We start from the raw sequence: 6,564 nt of genomic DNA on the forward strand, positions 1-6,564 counted from the left end.
TAACAACGCAATCGATATCAAACGCAACCGATACGATTAAAACCGTGGGCGACTTTGCGATGGGGCGACTTTGCGTTGGGGCGACTTTGCGATGGGGCGAATTTGCGATGGGGCGACTTTGTAATGGGGCGACTTTGAGATGGGGCGACTGTGCCGGGGCGACTTTGTTTTGGGGCGACTTTGCGATGGGGCGACTTTGTATTGGGCGACTTTGTATGGGGCGACTTTGCGATGGGGCGACTTGACTGGATCCCGGTGGAGGTAGATAGAGGTCTACATGGACCATGGTCGATCGTGGTTGAGGTATTTAATAACTCCATTGTTTGTGTGTAGCAGCTATAGTATAATCTTCACGTATGTCACGCACTGTCATCCTGCTGTGAGAAGATGAAGACAATTCTGATCAGACATTGAGGTCACCTACGTTAATTAGGCCTAGGCCTAGTAGTAGACTCTAAACTAGATACTTCCCTCCTCCGACTCTCCAGAGTTGTTGTTTGTGGGCTAGGCTAGGGGAGAAAAGAGTGGTACATATGTTATGCGCGATTTGAACGATTTGCGCAATTTGAAATTGCGCAAAGAAATCCTTGCGCAATTTGAAATTGCGCAAAGAATTCTTGCGCAATTTAAATTTGCGCAATGATTTTTTTGCGCAATTTCAAATTGCGCAATCAACTTGCGCAATTTCAAATTGCGCAAGAAAATCTTTGCGCAATTTTAAATTGCGCTGCACAATTTGTAAATTGCGCAAGATAGTTCTTGCGCAATATGACACCTTTGCGCAATTTGAAAACGAACTGTAAATTTTCCCATACATGGCTAGGAGGCTAGGCCTAGGCAGAGGAGTTTAAAATTTAGTATTTTATTATAAATAAATAAGACCATTTCAATGAAGATAATGTTTAATACTCACTTTTTAAGTTTTTAATATTAGTTTAAGCTAGGCCATGTAACCTAGTCAGTATCAGTAGTCCAGACCCTAGCTAGGCTAGAGTAGTATAGCCGGCCGCCCGCGCCGCGCCCGCCTGGTGGAACACCACCGCTTCGTTTTCCTTCGTCGGTTCTTCGACGGTATGCTAACTTATAACAATATTTGCACTACTAAAATAAGGAAATGCGATATTTATCTTTAATTTTGAATCATTCTTAGAAATTACTATAAAAACATGGGTGTGCATGATTTCACAATCTGTTTAAAAACCTTGCGCAATTTGCAGATTACTTGCGCAATTTAATACGTTGCTTGCGCAATTTGAAACACATGTTTCAATTCAAATTGCGCAAGGATTTTTTTTGCGCAATTTCAAATTGCGCAAATCGTTCAAATCGCGCATAACACATACACCGAATGCCGGTGGTACACCCTGCTGGCTGGCTGTGTGTGATAATTGTCACGTTAGTTAGGTGCCAGGCAGGCACCAGTAGGCCTAGCGTAATACCAAAACAGAAAAAAACTATAAACACCCAGCTTACCTAAGTTTTGTGTCTCTTAAAGAACAGGTTAGGCCTACACCTTTTATATTATTCATAAAGGCCGCGCTGTGTGAATTGATACCAAAACCATACTAGTAGAGGCTATATATGGTTTGACCTTGAAAAAATTCTAATAAAAGGTCTTTTGGTATTTTCTTGTAGCTTTAGGTGTCAATAATTACCAAAAAATTTTTGCAGCCTTCTAGTTGCTGCGTTAGTGAGATATTGAGGGTCAAAGGTCAGTGACCTTTTTGTGGCATTTGATGGCTCATAACTCCTCAACTCCTGGGTTTAAAAAGACAAATGTGGTTTCTACATCTATGTTTTAGTGGTCAAACAACAAAATAAAGTTTTTGCAAATTTCGGGTTACTTGTGCCATTGGTCAGATAGTCGGGTCAAAGGTCATTGACCTTTATTCATTAATAACTACTGCTAGTGTAGGACCTGAGTAAGATTTGTATGCATTCAATTTAGGAGAGAATATCTCAACTGTTATAGGATAATTTGACCCCAAGGAACAATATGGGATATGTGTCAAATTCGTTATCTGGGGCGAAAATGCCCAAAATCGGGGTCAAGGGTTAGAAATGTGTCGTTCTTATATCTCGACAACCACTTGTCATACAGATTTGCTTTTGGTGTCAAATTGTTCAGAATATACATATTTATATTCGGTCTAACACAACTTTTACCCAAAAAAATGACCGGAAATGCTTTTACTGACCTTTGACCAAAAAACACATTTTCGGGTTAAATTATTATTTAAAATGTCAATGGACACACTGTATGGTATCAAATGAAAACATATACAATATGCTACCCATTGCTACCCAACTTGTATTGAACATTTTTTAATTAGGAATCTAATCTTATGGAAAATGTGCCTAATTTGATTACTTTTATACAAAAAATGAATATTTAGTAGCGTAATTGTTGTGCTTATTTATATAATGTTAAATAATTTTAAATAAGTGTTTGGAAGAACTATTTGGTATCAAATAAAAGCCCATACAATATTCTATCCATTGCTATCCAACTTGTAATACAAATCTGTAATTATGATGCTACTTTGGTGAAAAATGTGCATATTTTATTGCTTTTTGACAAAAATGGGTATACATTACCAGATAATTTATTTTGGTTTATTTATGATATTAAATAATTCAAATGTTTGAAAAGACATATTTGGTATCAAAGGAAAGCACATACAATATGCTACCTAACTTGTATTTAATTATGTGATGTTATTTTTGGAAAATATGCATATATTTTTATTAAATTTAGACAAAAATGAGTATAAATTAATGTAAGTTTATTTTGGGTGAAATAATTCTAGCGTTGTAATGAAATATTTGGTATAAAAAAGAAAAGAATTAGTTGTAGTTTATTAAGTTCTTTATTTGGTAGACCAAACAAAATGGCATTGCAGTAGTCTAACCGTGATGTTATTAGTGCATGGACAAGTTTAATAAGCGAGGAGTGGGTTAAGGATTTGCGAATTGATCTTATGTTACGAAGGTGGTAGGTATCAGATTTACTAATGTTGTTGATATGTCTGGACATAATCATTGCTGAGTCAAATACAACTCCGATATATCTAACCTCCAACGATGATGTGATTGATGTTTCTAGCAATGGCCAATTTCTTGAAGTGTTTTGAATGAATAAATAAGATTTCTGTTTTACCAGGGTTAAAAAGAGCATGTTTTTAGTTAGCCAATCCTGAACATCAACAACACAAGCTTCGATAACCGACTTCGCCTCATTAAACTCTGCTGAATTAAAGCTGATGTATCATCTGCGTACACATGATATTGGACACAATGTCTCTTAATGATATCACTCATGGGCGAGGTGTAAACTAAAAACAATACTGGACCCAGTATTGATCCTTGAGGAACACCGCATTTCAGGTCGATAGAGGTGGATTTGACATTACCAATCTGGACCTGCTGCTTCCTAGAAGACAAATATTACTTGAACTAATTTAGAGCAGATCCACGGATACCAATAGACGAGAGTCTTGCAATAATAATGGAATAGTCCATGGTATCAGAAGCTGCCGACAGGTCGAGGTACACAGAAAAAAGACAATTACCTTTATCCAGAGCTAAAATAATATCATTATGCACCTTGAGAATGGCTGACTCTGTACTGTGGCGCTTTCTATATGCTGATTGAAGAGGGTCGAACAGATTATTGTCGTCAAGAAAATGTATGAGATCTAAAGCAACGCATTTCTCAAGGATCTTAGATAAGAAAGCGACATTAGAAATAGATCGAAAATTTGCCATGCAAGTATGTGAAGGTGTCTTTAAAATAAGTGTAACTAGACCCAACTTCAAATCATCAGGAAAGGTCGTACCAGTTGATAAAGATAAATTAATAATAATTCTAAATACTGAAGTCAATTATGTTATGTAAGTTATATTCTTAATTAAAAATGTTTAATACCAGTTGGGTAGCAATGGGTAGCATATTGTATATGCTTTCATTTTATACCATACAGTGTGTCCATTGACATTTTATGGAATAATTTAACCCGAAAATGTGTTTTTTGGTCATTTTTTGGTCAAAGGTCAGTAAAAGCATTTCCGGTCATTTTTTGGGGTAAAAGTTGTGTTAGACTGAATATAAATATGTATATTCTGAACAATTTGACACCAAAAGCAAATCTGTATGACAAGTGGTTGTCGAGATATAAGAACCACACATTTCTAACCTTTGACCCCGATTTTGGGCATGTTCGCCCCAGATAACGAATTTGACACATATCCCATATTGTTCCTTGGGGTCAAATTATCCTATAACAGTTGAGATATTCTCTCCTAAATTGAATGCATACAAATCTTACTCAGGTCCTACACTAGCAGTAGTTGAATGAATGAAGGTCAATGACCTTTGACCTGACTATCTGACCAATGGCACAAGTAACCCGAAATTTGCAAAAACATTATTTTGTTGTTTGACCACTAAAACATAGATGTAGGCACAACATTTGTCTTTTTAAACCCAGGAGTTGAGGAGTTATGAGCCATCAAATGCCACAAAAAGGTCACTGACCTTTGACCCTCAATATCTCACTAACGCAGCAACTAGAAGGCTGCAAAAATTTTTTGGTATTTATTCACACCTAAAGCTACAAGAAAATACCAAAAGACCTTTTATTAGAATTTTTTCAAGGTTACATAGGATAAATGTCACATATAGCCTGTACTATACCCACCTCCTGCTCTCTACTCGTTTAAAATAAAAAACCAAAGAGCGCCTTCAACGGACAATGAGACCGTACCAGCAGTTTTTGAAAAATAATTTATTTTATCAATTTAATTTTTATCACTATGTCGATGTCAAAATATAACCAAATTCGTTTTTTTTTCTACCCAGAATTTAAATACAATACAACAATAATTGTTTTGTAATATTGTCGGCGCAGTAACGATGCGATAATGCTGAGTCATCATGAGGACGGTGCAAAGATGCCAGTTTTAGCATAAAAACAATATAGCAAATAAAATATGTAAAAGGTATAAAATGATGAATGCCGACTTGACAAAGAAAGAAAATGGAAGAATATGAGAATTGTTTGAAGGTTTTCATGACAAAATCAAAGAATCAGCGCACTTAAATTATTAAAATAAAAACAAATTGTGTCACGAATAAAATTAGGAACTACTGTATTTACGGCCATTGGTTTGTTATACACTATTTCTTCACTTCAATATAATAATGTAGGCTAAACAATTATAGCAATAGTAGAGTGGATATAGAACTTTGAATTTACTTTTGACTGGAAAATAAAAGACGCTAAAGAAAAATTGTGCTGTGTAAATTAGATGATACGCGCAAACACATAACGAAAGTATAAAAATGCCAAACTATATTATTTTGGGTGTTTTTCGTTGAGATAAAAAAAAAGTGGACAAAAAAAAATCGAATGAAAAACACATTGATGCGGAAACACAAATTAAGTTTATTCATTAACATTTTTATTTTTATTTCACTGGTTTTAATATTTTGCAATTTTTTTGTATGGGAGATTTGTTACGTACTTGCTACTTTTGTAATTAAAGTGTGGTCTACCAGAAACGTACCTGTGCTCCGCACGGTTTGTCTACCTTAGTAATAATTCCCATGGCATGATTATTAAGTATAATAAAAGCGTACTTTTCCCGGCCACGATATTTCTTTTCTTACATAATTTGGAGACCCCTCATGAGACGTCATAAAATTAACATGAATATTCATTAATCATTTTTCCTAAGCTACGTTAGAAATGAGCTAACAATTCGCTAATACAAAGGTTTTCTGTCGAACTTGTCGATGTATGGGGTTCGAATCCGATGAGCAAGTTCCTTTTACTTTAGAGAGAGATAGAGGGTTAGGTTTAGTTATACTGTATTTAGGAACTTAAGTAGTTTGGCTATCTTTCACATAAGGGGCCCAAACTTCTGTACGAAATAAAAAATCGCTTCCCGGCCTCTGACAAATTGTTTTTTTTTTTTTTTAAATTGTCAACTATACAATTCGGAACTATTTACGGCCATTGATTTTGTTATACACGGAGTATTCCTTTACTTTGAAGTATAATGTAAGCTACAAAATGAAAGCAATACTGGATTTAGGGTGCGCCTCAGAAAGTGACAACGTGCATGAGCGGGACAGACTTCTGTCAATCAGTCAGATTAAAACATTTTAATAATGAAGAAGACATTAAGATGTGAAGTATTGGAATAATAACAATGATTACGGACTCAACACCAAAAGTAGTCGAAATTAGATGATGCGCTCGACACAAACATTTTGGGTGTATTTTTCGTTGATATTTGATATTTAGCGGAAACACGACATTCATTTTGGATTCGTTTTGTGTGTTTGTTTTTTTTTTTCATGGTTTTTTATATTCCCCTCACCTAAACTTAAAATGCTAAACAGCTAAAAAATGAAACATAACATTCATGCTATTATAATTTGCATAGTGCAATAGACATATATAGATATATCTAGAACAAATATTGATATATTATAAATATTTAAGAACTGTTGATTTTTATTTACAATTTAGAATGCATAATTATATTCTAAAAAAT

This window comes from Antedon mediterranea, chromosome 3, assembly GCF_964355755.1.
Source record: "Antedon mediterranea chromosome 3, ecAntMedi1.1, whole genome shotgun sequence".
Classification (NCBI taxonomy): Eukaryota; Metazoa; Echinodermata; class Crinoidea; order Comatulida; family Antedonidae; genus Antedon; species Antedon mediterranea.